Source organism: Typopeltis vanoorti, chromosome 7 (assembly GCF_054136105.1).
Source record: "Typopeltis vanoorti isolate ZY-2024b chromosome 7, IOZ_Tvanoo_1.0, whole genome shotgun sequence".
Lineage (NCBI taxonomy): Eukaryota > Metazoa > Arthropoda > Arachnida > Uropygi > Thelyphonidae > Typopeltis > Typopeltis vanoorti.
This window is the reverse complement of record NC_143555.1, coordinates 3,244,206-3,260,502: the sequence shown is the minus strand read 5'-3', so window position 1 is coordinate 3,260,502 and position 16,297 is coordinate 3,244,206. Positions and strand designations below refer to the sequence as shown.

The 16,297-nt window shown below is 34.3% G+C and overlaps 2 protein-coding genes across 2 annotated transcripts in view; one reads left to right on the top strand and one right to left on the bottom strand.

The window, feature by feature from the left end:
- LOC150104451 (zinc finger CCHC domain-containing protein 24-like) overlaps positions 1 to 16,297 on the bottom strand; it is a 120,458-nt gene that overhangs the window by 47,418 nt on the left and 56,743 nt on the right. The window lies entirely within an intron of this gene.
- LOC150104450 (DNA-directed primase/polymerase protein-like) overlaps positions 12,621 to 16,297 on the top strand; it is a 369,024-nt gene continuing 365,347 nt past the window's right edge. Inside the window, exon 1 of the mRNA XM_090395149.1 lies at positions 12,621 to 12,695. The gene's annotated coding sequence lies outside the window, so the exon portion shown is untranslated. The remainder of the gene's footprint in view (positions 12,696 to 16,297) is intronic.

The window sequence follows — 16,297 nt, the reverse complement described above, 5'->3', positions numbered from 1 at the left end:
AAATCTTGAGAATTTCATATTAATCGGACTAAAATGAAAGAAGGAACTGCAGTGATCCTTTCTCCACAGACATCTCGTCAGATCGCATCGTTCAGCTGTTTACTTTTTTTTTGTTTTTTACCAACGAAGTTTGAAATCTATCCCGATAATTTCCGCATAGGTGAATCAGTATAGATAACATTGTTGGAAAAGAGGAATAAGAAAGTAAAATATCAGACAGTATTCACATTCATCAACCGATTTCAAGAATTAATTCCTCGATACTTCATCTAAAAAAATAAGAGAAATTGCATGTAAAAGAAAACTGCGCGTGCAAGTCTGATTGACCGAGTAGTTAGCGTGTCCGCTGTCTAACTAACAGGACGCGGGTTGGAATTCCGCCATGAAAGGATATGTTTGTGATTGTCGTTAGGTGGTAGATGAATTTCATGGCCCTGTGTAAGACCATCGTCCTACTTATTAGAGGCCTAGAGTGACTTTCAAAAAGTTCCAGGTTTGTTCTCTGGAGCAGGATCTCCGGACTATGTAAAAAAAATTAAAATACAAATATATATATATATATATATATATATATATATATATGTATTTTTTCTATATATTTGTAAAAAAAAATTTTTTTTTAAATAAAAAAATAATAATAAGCTAATACCTTTTATTTCCTTATAGGGAGTAGGCAAGGCCTTTATACCCTATCCAGCTTTTGGAAACTGAGTGGGCAGTTCAATCTATATATTTGTATTTGATAAAAATAGAAAAAAAATCCTTAGCCCACCCACACTACCAAATGTACTATAGATTTGCAAGTAACATTTCTTGGGTGGCACCAATATATATATATATATATATATATATATATATATATATATATATATATATATATATATATATATATATATATATATATAAGTACGGAGGAAATAGTTGGCTGCAATTTAGAAGCTGATTCTTGAGGATGTTGTTTTACTTGTTGAGAATGTAAATTTTCCCACTAATAAAAATAATATTTGGGAAATAGCCAGCAGTTTCTAAATTGCAGTCGACCTACTGCTTCCGCATGACTGCTTGATTCGCTTTTTTCATTTATTTTACGTATGTTTTTTTATGTGAGATACAATACAGTATTTTATTAATCGGGACTGAACTTGCTATTTTCATTCTTTCTCGCGAGAGCTATCGTACTTTCTATGACCAAATCCTACTATTCACTAAAAACTTATCGAACTATGGTACTTTCGCGCATAATCCAACGAGCGCGTCAAACGTCATCTTGCTTTTTATTCAACTCCGAATCCTGTTAGGCTTATGCACTAACGAAATTCGGAGTTGCAATATTTAATTTCTACATGTGTCCCTTTGTGCCCTATAAATCATTCGATTGTTATAAAAGTTGAAATGGCCCGACAAATTTTTGTAAGCATTCCAAAATACAAACTTTTAAGTAAAATCTTCCTTGTAGAGCCCCGTCATAACATAAGCACGTACATGTGGACAGACACAAAACGACTCCTCTAGGATTTTGTGAAACGTACTAACCACTATGGTTCATGTATTATAAGAATACATGAACCATAGTGGTTAATGTATTATAAGAATAGTATTATTATAAAAGAGTGTCTCTTATAAAACGCACTTTTTTGTTGTCTACAAGCATTTCCTCATTAAAAGGTCAAAAAGTCACTCAGGTGAGAGTCATTGTCAGAATGCAGACAATCGTGAATAATAGAAATATGAGTAATGAAAGAAAAGGTTATCGTTTTCCTAAGAAACAACTTCTGATTTGGTTTTGCTTTAAATTAACCTTTTCTGATATTATTTAACAGTATGTTCAACTTGTAATAAAAATTGATACAATGACGAAATTCGCTAAAATGACATTAACAAATTATTCTTCTTTGGAAGCTGTTAAAAAATAGAGTAAAATCTGATTAACTAACGAAATATTGTTAGTTGGTATGAATTCGCAAAGCGTTTACATTTTGTAATAGAGAGTAAAATGGTCATTTATCAAGTTTTTATGGATTAAGCAGGATTGATAATTCATTTCTTCTCATAGTGAATAAAGGAACGCTACAGCGTCATAAGCAACTTCCATTTCTGAATGTTACTACACGCTAAATTGTCCGAAGCCTGTCTTAAAAGTAATTCGAGTCACGAATCAGTTCGATTGCCTAATCAGGTAAAAATATTACTTTTCCATCATTAGTAGAATGTAAACATTAATAATTTCCTATTTAAAAATTATGTAGTCAAGCCTTTTCACACTACAGACGAGGCTTATGGTTAGTGAAAAGAGAAATTGTGTTGTATACTCAATTTATGGTTTAATAGAATGAAAACAATACGAGGAATGAATTAAACAAACGTTTAATGATTCCAATAATTCGTTTTTCGACAAAAGATTTACGGTACGAGAATGGCAACAGTATACACAAACCACAAAGCAATAAGCTAAAGATGTTATTGGAAGATACATGAGTATTTTCACAGATACTCATGTATCTTCCATACATGAGTATCTGTAAGGAAGATACATGATACATCATGTATCTTTTATTTTTATTTTTTTATTTTATTTTTTAAATAACGAAACCTGAGGTGAGTTCATAATTAAAAGAAGCACACGTATAAACCACAGTGAAAATTATTTAATTGTAAATATTTCATCCTAAGTATCTTAGGACATCATCAGTACAGTAGTTTAAACAATAATAGGAATAACATACAGTTACGGCGCATGATTAGAATAGAATCTCATTAAACGTGCGTAACGTGTTACAGAAGTAAAAAAATAAATAAAAAATAAACATAAAAAAAAAAAATAATAATAATTATTTTACACAATTTTGTATGACAATTTCCCATACTTTAGGAATGGTAAGAACGTCGTTGCGGTTTAAATTTGGTCTGTGTAGTACGGCTTCAGAACTTTCTTTATATAAACGTTCATGCTTATATAAAGATCTATGTAAAAGTTTAGACTTTTTCCAATGGATCCTAGATCCTATGGCTTGTATTTTTAATTCCGTGTGGAGAGAAGCCAGATTTCTGCGGTTTAAAAAGACGAATGCGGTCTTGATGTTCCGAGATGCGTTTCTGAACAGACCTACCTGTCTGTCCAAAGTAAGACAATTTGCAGGAGCATGGAATCTCATAAACACCAGGCAACATCAAAGGTGAGAGTTTGTCCTTAGGAGAAGGTAACAAGTTGTAAATTTGGTTGATAGGTTTGTAAGTAGTGGCAAAATTGTATTTCTTCATAATTTTAGAAAGACGTTCGGAGATGCCTTTGACGTAAGGTATGAGAATCCCATGGTCCTCGTCTTGTCTGGTTTGATGTGTGGGAAAGTGACTGATGATTTTTTGAGTTGTTTAAGGATTATATCCATTTAGGATGGCTGTATTCTTGATTACTTCTAATTCTTGGTTTAGAGATTCTTCAGAGGAGCAGAATATTTGTGCTCTGGAAACTAGTGATTTAATAATGCCAGATTTCTGAGATGGATGATGAGCGGAAGAATTGTGAATGTAGTGACCTGAGAAATGTAGGCTTGCGAAAGAAGACGTGGCGATGGAACCGTCTTCTTTTATTTCAATGTGTAAATCCAAAAAGGATACCCTGTGGAGATTCTTTTTCTAACGTAAAGTTCATGCGATGATGAAGAAGGTTAATTTTATCTAGAAACAGTTGTAATTCATGTTCGGGATGATCCCAGACTGCAAATACGTCGTCGACATATCTTAACCAAATTTTTGGTTTTGGGTTCAAAAGTGAATATTTTTTCCTCAAGGTGTTCTAGAAACAAGTTTGCTAGGTTTGGTGATAAAGGAGATTCCATTGCTGTTCCTTCCTCTTTCTTGTAAATTTGACCTTTCCAGGTGAAGTAACCTGATGCAATAACAAACTTGAACAATTCAACTATATCAGACGGAAATTTTTGAGTTAGTAATTCTATTGTTTTTCTTTATGGGGAATGTTCGTGAAGAGGGAGACATTGTCGAAACCGATTAACAAGTCAGTTTTTGACAGTTGAATGTCATTCATTTTTGTGTGAAACTCTGTAGAATTTTTGATTGAAGGAACTGAGTGGCCTATGTGAGTAAGTAGTGACAAAATACAATTTTGCTACTACTTACAAACCTATCAACCAAATTTACAACTTGTTACCTTCTCCTAAGGACAAACTTTCACCTTTGATGTTGCCTGGTGTTTATGAGATTCCATGCTCATGCAAATTGTCTTACTTTGGACAGACAGATAGGTCTGTTCAGAAACGCATCTCGGAACATCAAGACCGCATTCGTCTTTTTAAACCGCAGAAATCTGGCATCTCTCCACACGGAATTAAAAATCCAAGCCTTAGGATCTAGGATCCATTGGAAAAAGTCTAAACTTTTACATAGATCTTTATATAAGCATGAACGTTTATATAAAGAAAGTTCTGAAGCCGTACTACACAGACCAAATTTAAACCGCAACGACGTTCTTACCATTCCTAAAGTATGGGAAATTGTCATACAAAATTGTGTAAAATAATTATTATTAGTTTTTTAATTTTTATTTATTTATTTATTTATTTTTTACTTCTGTAACACGTTACGCACGTTTAATGAGATTCTATTGTAATCACGCGCCCTAACTGTATGTTATTCCTATTATTGTTTAAACTGATGATGTCCTAAGATACTTTGGATGAAATATTTACAATTAAATAACTTTCACTGTGGTTAATACGTGTGCTTCTTTTAATTATCATGTATCTTCCTTCTGTGAGCATTGACAGGCCGACTTGGCAGGTGGACAGAGGTAAAGAAATGTTATTTCCAAAATCTTGGGAAATTTCGCACCACCATGTTTATTGGGATTTGGTTGATTTTTCAAATCTGCTGATTGAAAAAAAGGCCTTTCATGTTTGTATTCACTGCGGTGAAGCATGGTAGCTTTCTTTGTTTCTAGCTGAATCTGACTGATAATAATCGTGGAGACAGTTATACCCGTTTGCAGACATTCCAGTTTGCCCATTAAAACTGGAAGATTTCCATAAATTTTGTCCATAATGCAACAAGTTGCAAGAACAAGGAACCTTATATACACACGGGACTGAGACGGAATAGAATTGTTCTTTACGAGAGCAGATAAGGACAGCTAGACCTCATCTGCTCTCCTTAATAATAGCATCACTGTAATCTGTATGTTGAGAGGAATGGGAGATGCAACAAATATTTTTTAACTGTTTGGCATTAGTAGCCATTAGATAGGAAGGCGCTACGAATCAAGGAAAGTTCAGTTGTGAGAGAAGCCTGGCTGAAACAGAGGTTGGTGGCTCTGTCAGCAAGAGTTTCTTTGATAATATATTGTTTCGAGGATGATGGGGAAAGTTTACGAATGTTATGCTGCTTGTGAAATACTACCTTTAGGAAGACCTGCAGTTAGTGTGTCTAAAAAAGAAAGGATTCTTATTATCTTTTTCTATAGTGATCTATGTTTAATATAGAACGTGGCATCTCAAAGACCACATCCTGCCTCCAGATCTTGCCAAGAACTTCGGGCTCAACGTCGTTAACATCCTTATGCGAGCTTCGTCGCCTAAAAGAAAGTTCTCTCTTTAATAGCCAACTCTCCGCGCTCTATAAATTACGCAAAGACAAAAATATAGTCATTACCAGAGCTGACAAAGGTAATGCCATTGTGGTTCGCAATGGTAGCGAATGCAATCGGAAATTGTGTTACTCAAAGACCACATTATTTACAGATTTTTATATTATGATCCCAGTAACTTCCAGAAGGAAACATTAAAAATATTACTTAAAATGTTCTTATTGATTTCTGAATTGACTAAAAATCCTTTTAGTTCCCTCCACTCCGGATTACTCAAAATTCTTAAAATATAATCCTCTATAGTGCATGCTGATGACTCATTTTTAAATGTTCTCATGAGGATGAGAACATTTAAAAATGTTCTCATTCTCACTCCAACCCCGACATAACTGTCTATTTTCTTCTATTTTGCCATCCACACTGATTATTTTACTTGGAAGGACATCATATATAATTAGGATACAGTAATGACTCTGCTCACCTTTCTGTCCTCCCCTAGACAACTTATATACGGAGCATTTCGAAAAACATGCTCTCAATACTGCCGTTCTCAATCCTTCGATCTGGCTATGATATGATGATGTGTTTTCCCATCCCGTACTGCTCAGACAAACTCATTTCTCTTCCACATTACTAGTCAGTATCTCACAATCCACTGCAGAAAAAAGAATCTAACAGTAGTCTTTATTTTCTACACATTTCAATTACACGTCTTGTTAATGGTACTCTTTCTTCTTCAAGTTACTGGAAGTTACCCACAAGGATAGATACATTTACAAACTTTTGCATCATTTTCTCTTTTAGTAGAGTGCCTCGCTTTGGATTCGAGTCTTCTAGTCTAATATCATCCACTTATTTTTTATGGTTTGTATCATCATCATCATCATCATCATCATCATCATCATCATTATTATTATTATTATTCTCAGATAAGCTTACATATAAGCTTCGAGGATGAAAGCAGAGAAATTAGTTCTCATCCAAGATGTATCACATGTAAACCAAAGTATGTAATGTATGTATTATATGTAAACAAATGTATGTAATATGTCACATGTAATCAAATGTATGTAATATGTCACATGTAATCAAATATATGTAATAACTGTAACAAAAGTATTCAATATAGAGTGATTATATCCATTGATATTGTATATTTAGAGTGTAAAATTGCAAAGAAACATCTGTAATAATCATCGTTATGAATATTATAATAATATATGTTGTAAACAGTTATTGTTATTATTATTATTTTAAAAAAAATTTATGTACGAGAAAGTATTTATTAGGCATAATTGTCTTCATATAATGTATGTAATTTATCTGAGAAATAATAAAATGTTTAAAAAAAAAAAAAAATCTGAGACCTCCAGAAAGTCAAAGACTCATCGAGGGAGGCTGTAAATTACCCAACCCAGCTATCATACCTTCCCTTAAATTAATTTACACTAGATACACTCACTACCCCTAAGTGCAAATTATTCCACTCACTCACTGCTCTCTGGGAGAAAACCTAACTCTTACTCCTTTCTTGACTGAGAACAACCTTAACTTCCATGGATGCCCCCGTGTTTTCTCCCCGCCTTCCATATAACGAAACATTTCATCATTTGAAATGCTATAACACCTATTCAAAAGTTTATAGACCTCTATCGTATCACCCCCTCTTTCTCCTGTTAACCAGGATCTGCAATCTACATACTCGCAATCTGTCCTCATAATCTAAATCCCATAATCCGGATATAATCTTTGTAACTCTTCTTTGCACCCTTTTCACAGCTTCTTTATCCCCTTGGAACCCGGGAGACCAAATCTGTGCACAGTAATCCAGGTGTGGTCTTATCAGTCTTATAGAGAGGCAAAATTACTTCCTTATCCTTACATGTCAAGGTTCGCTTCAACATAGCAATTATTCTCTGAGTTGTTATTTGCAACTTTTGCTATGTGACCTTTGAACTTTAAATTCTTATCCACCAATACCCCAAGATCCTTTGCCTCTTCCGTTTCTTGTAGCATAACCCAGCTAATATAATATGCGCTGGAACTCTGATCACACCAAAGTGCATAACTTTACACTTACTGACATTAAACTGACAGCCATTTTCGTTTGCCGAGATTTCCAGTCTATTCAAATCATTTTATAATTGCTGAATACCAGTAGCATCCCTGATTACCCTGCCTATCTTCCATCATCAGCAAACATTGCAAATCTGATGATAGACCCTGCTTGATGTCATTAATTATGCATTATTCATTATGCAAATTATAAAAATATTAAGAGTGAAAAGTGTAGCGTAAGTAATTATAGCACTGTTGCCTAAATATTATTTATAAAATATATGTCATTCTCTGAGAGGTAATGAAAAGTGAAAGTAAAGTGATACAAAGTTATTGTACCGAAATGTACAGAATTGTAAAGTTGTAAAAGTGTCAAGTTTCATTATTCATAAGATTATAATGCAGATGCATATAACTTATGTGAAAGTACTTGTATAGTGATAAGTATACTTGTATATAATGTAAATAAGTAGGTATGAATAATAAAGTTTATGACTTAAAAAAAATATTATTATTATTATTATTCAGGCATCTCCATGGAGTCCGAAGACTCATCGCGGGAGATCCAATCTATTATATCTCTGCTTGAACCCATTAATAGACAAAGCACTCACAACTGATTTTGGCAACCCATTCTATCATTCACTTCTCTCCAAGCAAAAAATCTAGTCCTCACACCCCCTGCTAGCCACACCTTTATTCAACTTCCAGGGATGACCTCTTGTTCTGGTCCCTCTAGCCAAGTGATGAAACATTTTCCCTGCATCTATCCTAGAAAACTCTTTAAGAAACTTAAATATTTCTATCATATCCTCTCTTTTTCACCTATCAACCAACTTCTGCAATCCACACACTATCAATCTATATCAATCTACTTCATAGGGAACATTCCACAGTCCACTCACCATGGTCACACTCCTCTGAATCTTCTCCATCACTTCCTCATCCCCAAGAAACCCAGGGGGACCAGACTTGAGAACAGTAATCCAGATGTAGGCGTATCAATGCCTTATAAAGAGGAAAGACAACTTCCTTATCTCTACTTGTTAATGTGTTCTTCAATTGCCAACTAATCTTATGGGTTATCTTAGCAATATGTCCTCTAAACTTTAACTATCAGTCCACTACTTCCCTTGATTCTCTAGGTTCATCTGTTTCTTGGAGTACAGTGCCATCAATGTGATACATGGCTTGAAATCTATTTATCCTAAACTATTTATCCCTTATATTTTATCCCAGATGACTTACGTCATCTATGACAGAGATGAAATATTGAAACCATTAAATCAGTGTTTAATTCATTATTGTGCTGTCTTCATTCCATTAAGCTGTAGTACGAGCTTCAGTCGGTATTTGGCCTAAATCCAAGAAGGTGTACATATTTTAACTTGGTTTAACTCATTACTCATAACCTCGACACACAGAAACAGTAAAATACAGACTTAACATAGGAATGGTCTAATATGAACAAATTAAACAAAATATGAAAAAATAACAGTATGTCAAAAAACCTCAAACTAAGACTTCATAAAATCATTATTATACCTAGGACAACATACAGAGTCAAGACATGGAGACCCAATCAGAAAATCAAAAGAAATGCAGAAAATCAAAGCATTCGAAATGAAATGCTTAAGAAAAATACACGAGACTCACTGGGCAGAACACAAAACAAATGAGCAAATCAAACACGAATTAATCATAGAGAAGTTATCATGGATATAATTCTTAAAGAACAATTAAGATAGTTTGGACACTTCAAGAAAATGTCCTCTCAGAAATTACCAAACACAGCTTTGAACGGAATCACTGGAGGAAGACGATCAAGAGGCAGACCAAAATGAACTTGATTACAGTCTTTGAAGCAAAGGTGTCATAATTATCGAGCATCAAAGAGATGAGAGAAATGGCCAGGAGCAAATGAGACTCAACCCGTCACCTGGCAGATCAGAAAAAAGAAGTGGTAATGATCGGAAGGGGCTAGTCTTCGTGTGCGTGCGTGCGTGCGTGCGTGCGTGCGTACGTGCGTGTGTGTGCGTGCGTGCGTGTGTCTGGAAAAGGCATATGACAAGGTGCCAAGAGAGAAGCTATTCAATACACTACAGTTATATGATGTCAATGAGGCATTATATCAAGCAATACTTAGTCTTTATTTGAGTTGGAAATCTGCAGTTAGGATTGAAGGAAGTACAGGAAGATGGTTTAATATTAAATCTGATGTGAGACAAGGATGTACTTTATCTATATGGATCATATTATGAAGGAAAGTAGTATTAAACCTGATATCAAAATTGGAGATGTTAATGTCAGCTCTTTGCTTTATGCAGACGATGTTATACTTCTAAATAAATCTGCTACAAGTCTGCAAGATTCCCTGACTAAATTGAATAACTGTTGTTATAGATATGGTATAAAGGTCAGCAATAGAAAGACAAAGACAATGAAAATAGGTAGAATCGTTGAAAATGTCAACTGAGTTGTGAATGAAGAACCTGTGGAACAAGTAAAACATTTCAGCTACTTAGGCACGATTTTTAGTGAAGATGGTAAATTAAATATGGAAATAGACAACAGAATCGACAAAGCGGGTATGGTAGGAATTCAATTGAATATGGAATAAGAGAGAAATTAGTCGGAACACTAAATTAGCTATATACAAGACAGTGTTCAAACCAGTTTTACCTTATGGATCTGAGAGCTGGGTCAGAAGTAAAACACTTGATCAAAGACTAGAGACCGCAGATATGAGAGTCCTGAGAAAGATTAGAGGCGTGAACGGATGGTATCAATCGCAATATCATATTTAAAACAAGGATATTAGGAAAGAACTTGACATTGTCAGCATCCAGGAATGCGTTAGCAGAGCTAATCTCAGGTAGTATGGTCACTTAAACAGAATGGGCAAGGAAAGATTAGCAAAACAAGTGTTCTCTGCCAGGTTGGCAGGAAAACGACCCAAAAGAAGACCAAGATATAGGTGGATTGATACGGTACAAAGTGCCTTAGATGATAGAAATATAAGATCTGATAATGTTGGAGTCTTGACAAGTAACAGACTGATTTGGAGGAAAATTGTAGATAGGAAGTTAGTAATGATGTAATTATTTTTCATGTAGTACTATCATATGTGTATATGATAGTACTACATGAAATGTTTACATATGATAGGTGTACAGGATATGATATGGCAAGAATTTGATGATGATGATGATGATGATGATTGCACTTCAAGTTCTAAATTTTGCTGAAACTTTGCTATTCTTTCTCTGTTGAAAGCTTCGTGTAATTTGTAATTATAAGAACATCTTGAAAGTTTATATGAGTAATAATACAATTCAACATGAGCACGATACATTTCACTAGTGTTTTTTATTACAGAATCTAGAATTACATAATTCCAAAAATTTTCTATATAAACGTTTTTATATAAAGTAATATAATATGGGGAAAACAACATGACAATAGAAAATTTATGAGGAAAATTCTTGAATTTCTGTAAATTTATTTTCTGCGACTCCTGTAGGCATTGGTTTCGGATTGGAGTTCATTTTGGTTTCTTGTTAGAATTAAATTAGTTTATTGCAATGAGAGCGAGGTGTAGAATACTGCGTATTACAGGTGAACTTCCGTGGAGCACACACAGTTAAGACTTATTTTTTTAAAGTGCTGTTATCACTTTGTTATGCTTGCATCGTTTATTGCGATTACATGCAAAGGTGGGCACAAGTCAATCTCGCACCGTAAACGAGACAGCTTTAACAAAAATCACGCACCGATTACATTAAATAAATATCCGATTCAAGCTATTTTGATACAACAACAACAACTCAGTTTTAAAAATCTAACATGAATTCTGTTTGAAGTCTTGCTATTTTCGAACATTATCTCATTCGCTGGTTGTTTCCATTCGTCGTTTTTCATTCCATTTATTCCGTGATTCTGATCATATGATTGGAGGTTTGGATAATAGCATACGTAGGATAATAGTATACGTATTGATAGATGGGTTTATGAACTTACGACGACGACACTGCGGAGCTCTGAAAACATTAGAAGGAATACATTCCGTGCAAATATATTCCGAAACTTGTATAGCCAACACCCACAGTGGCGAACCAGGGGGGGGGGCAAGGGGCCCCTTTCTCCAAAAAGAAACAGGAAAAAACACTAGAAAATTTTCCAAAAACCTTTTCCTAATTAAAATTCTTTTTTTTTTTTAAATTTATGTTGTGTCGTGTCTTCTATTTCTATACTACTTATGAATTAGCGATCATTGCAGATGCTCAGTCATGAGTCGTATGCAATGCGTAATATGTATTCTCAAATCGTCTACTCAACTCGCCCCCCTCCCCCAAGATTAAATCCTGAGTGCGCTACTGCCCACACATACACAATAATGATCGATCAGAAAGTTCAGATTATCATGTCTTACTTATTAAACCCCACCAAATGCTATTTCATTAAAAGCAAAACAACAACAACAGCAAAAAAAAAAAAAAAACAGATAAACGGGTGAGGCACTGTACATAAATATTTCTCCTTTTCCTTTTCACTGGAAAAAAAATCCGCCTGTTTGATATTTATAACATACTATCTGCACATATTGTCATAAAAAGTTTTATAACTGTCATAAAAATCACTTCTCTCTTTTCTCACCCTCTTCCCCCCCCCCTACTGTCACCTAGTAATTAATTGTAGGAAGTACAGATAAGCTTGTGCGTCTTCCCACCTCAGTTTGTTTACAAAGCTGATTCAGCATGCGACATGAACGACAGGAACAACTGCTAGTCAAGAATGTGTTTACACTTCGTCTATCAATGCTCGTCTTATGCTCGGGTTTTTCATTGGCATAATATTCGCATGGCAAATAAATTCAACAAACCGAGAATCCCATTCGTTTCTTTAATTTTTGCAATTCTTGTAAATTGGAAGAAGAATATCTGATTTTTTTACCGGGGGGGGTGAATTCAAGAATACTCAGAATATCTTTCCCTGTATAAATACAAATTAGAAGCTACTGAGGGAAAAAAAATCAGCAAAGGTATTGATTTTTTTTTTATCCAATAGCTTCTTTAAGCATATTTTTGTTTAAAAGATTATTTAAGTACTGAAATGATCATAGCCTATTAGAAAAAAACTACGTTTCAATAGAAGATAATTTGTTTTGTTTGGGATTGTTTTTCTCTGTGTGCTCCATTTCTTCGTCCCTCCCGCCCTTCAAAGTTGCTAGAATACGTTTTTTAAGTAACTGAGAGTTATTACCATTACCACCATTGATTGATTTACATATCCTTTTGAAAAACTGAAATATTAATAATAATGTAGTATTCTTATATGATGATCATAATGATATTTGAAACCTATCTTATGACATTGACACAGAAACCCAGCTTTGCCTATATATGTATAAACTTGAGGTAATGTATTTATTACTATATGTGAATTAATGTAATTTTTCTTTAACCTGGATCGGACCGATCCAGGTTGAAAATTGACCTGGATCTTCAACCAGGTCAATCTTCAGGTTGAAGATTGACCAGGTAGACAATGTATGACAGGGTACATTTTCTCTACCAGTAGAGAAAATTGGCTGCTGGACCAATTTTCTCTATTCTATTCTATTTTTAGCTATTCTCATCCATTGCTTTCCACAAATTCTCAAAAAAAAAAAAAAAAAAAAACCTGTTTAAATTAATTAATGTAATACACAGCTTCAAATGTATACTCTAATATGATTACTATCTAAATTGGATTAGATTGGATTGGATTGATGCAGGGGAAAATATTTCAGCATTTGCCCAGAGGGAGCAGAACAAGAAGCCATCCCTGGTAAAAGTGTGGTTAGCAAGGGCGTGAGGACTAGATTTTTCGCTTGGAGTGTGGTGAATGAATGGAATGGGTTGCCTGAGTCAGTTGCAAGTGCTTTGTCCGTTAAATGGTTTCAAGGAGAGGTACGATAGATATTGTGATATAGATAATGATTTAATGGTACTGTTTGAATGATACTTTGGCCTTTACGTAAAACTTGATGATGTGAAAAGACGGGTGAAAAGACATCAGCCTTTTCATCCGTGTTTATAAGCATTTTGAACCTTGTCCGTACTTTTTAATTTTGATTTTTTTTAATTTTGTAGTAAATTATGCAACTAATTGAATGATTTTTCCCTACTGAAGATTACTTAGCCAAACTTTCGTATTAGCAAACTTGTAACGAAGAACCCTGACGTGTTGAAAAGAAACAAGTTCTGGTTTTAAATTCTGTGTCCCAAAATACAGAGTCACACAATTTAAAAGGACATACTGAGGTTTATTGACCAGCGTGTTTATTAATTGTAGTTTTTCCACATCACAGATAATTTTGCAAAGATTTTTAAAATATTTTGAATTGATTTGAGAAGAAGAACAGTAGCATTATATACTAAACCAGAAACCACGCTTCGTCTCTCCCCTTGAACAACTGCCATAAAGTACTTCTACTCATCTTTCATGCGCTAGCACTCCATAGCTACCACGTGCAACATTCGAAAACTAAAAATAGATGAACTCCGCCTCCTTGCAGAGGAGTTGTAAGATCACATGACTGCGAACATTTTTGTGTTTTGGAATAAGGAATCACAAATAACGAGCTGTGAATCCTTCATTTTAGTTCATTATTATTTTTATTATTCTGTGTGTGTGTGTGTGTGTGTGTGTGTGTGTGTGTGTGTGTGTGTGTGTGCGCGCGCGTGTGTGTGTGTGTGTGTGTGTGTGTGCGCGCGCGTGTGTGTGTGTGTGTGTGTGTGTGTGTGTGTGTGTGTGTGTGTGTGTGCGCGCGCGCGCGTGTGTGTGTGTGTGTGTGTGTGCCTCAAAGTTTGAAAGTATTTATTTTTAAATAAGACGTAAGTTTCACCAGAAAAATGATTAAATTGGAACATATTGCATAGTTTTGAATGATAATGATATATTTTTCACAAAAATTTTATACAATGAAGAATTTCGGTCTTTGTAAAATGAAGATTTTACGATCTTTTACTAAACCGTACTGCTCGAACCTTACTATTCATGTCTGTATATCGACTGAGACCTTATTTTGTAACCTGTCACTAAGTGTAGCACACAGATAAACTGGAATATACTTTCAAATTTAGAGGTCCTCTTTTTCATAAGAAAGAGAGCTGCTGTATTTTAAAATATATTCCAGTTTAATAATGAAGGTTTATTTTCTTGATCATATGAATTAGTATAATAATATTTGGTTTACAGATCAAGTATTGATAAAATTTATTAACTCTACCACCTAGTTTCGCCACACTTTAACTGTTGGCATCTTCAGAGCACTGACATATAGGCTTAAAACAATCTCACAATTATGAGTAACTGTAAAACTGACAAGAATAATTACAAATAAAATAGCATCGAACGTGAGTGAAACACGTATCGCGTGTACAAGATTAACTAGCTGTTGCTAAGGGACTTCCTGTAGTTTGTGCTGAAGTTCATTTCTTGTGTTTTTAGAGATCTAATTAGTGTTTTCCATATCTCTGGGAGTATTAAACCTTGATTTCTGTTAAGGTTAACAGTAGAACGAGCGACTGTGGCTGCTTCTTTGAAATTCTTGAATGGTAGTTTTCCCTCTATGTAAGGGGAACAGCTTTTGTTCCATTCGATGACATGGTTAGTTGGAAATGAAACGATAGGCCAGAAATGTCCTGTCTGTTGTTTTTTGCTTTTTCACAAACTAGTTGGTAGAGTTAATAAATTTTTATCAATACTTGATTTGTAAACCAAATATTATTATACTAATTCATATGATCAAGAAAATAAACCTTCATTATGAATAGAATCAATGTTGACACGAAAATCAAGGTACGCCGTTTTGAAATCCTAAAATGTAGAAAGGCGAGGTTACTAAATCATCTCACTTTTTTGAAACGTTGCCGAGATAACTGTATAATTCCTAAGTTTTTACTTCTTAAACCTCTTTTCAATTCTAGACGAGCTAAAAATATTTATTTCAAGACATCGATGTTACTCGTTCGTGAAAGGTTACATCACACAAGATTCTTGCTTAGTCAAATTGAGTCAAAATGTTATGAACTGTACATGGATCTCTCTAGCTCTTTAGATGAGGAAATTTGGCAAATCTTAGATAGAATGATTAATACCAGTTACGCCAAAGTTTTCAATAAAAGCAGACAGACCCAAATTAAGAAATTCAACTACCTTTATACAATCCACAACAAGTCTAAACCTTTTCTACCGGACAACCAAGTTATTCTTAATTTCTCAAACCACATCTTAAAGAAACCTGAAATCGCTATTCTCAAGAAAGGTTTCAACTATGCAATAGCTTCTCAACAGATACCTAAAGTGGATTTCATCTGCAGTCTAGACAAAGGAATCTCATTATTACCGCCTCACACAGCAAATGATCTAAGACTAAAAAGTTGCATAATACTTTCCTCTCCCTATTCCACAAAACAAAACTTCTTCTCACTATAAACCGTTCTTGATTTAAAAAACAACAAAGACATCATAATACTTAAAGCAGATAAAGGAAACAGTACTGTAATATTGAACTCAAAGGACTATGAAGACAAAGTCAACCATCTACTATCAGACTTATCCGTTTACCGTATTTTAACGAAAGATCCGACATTAAAA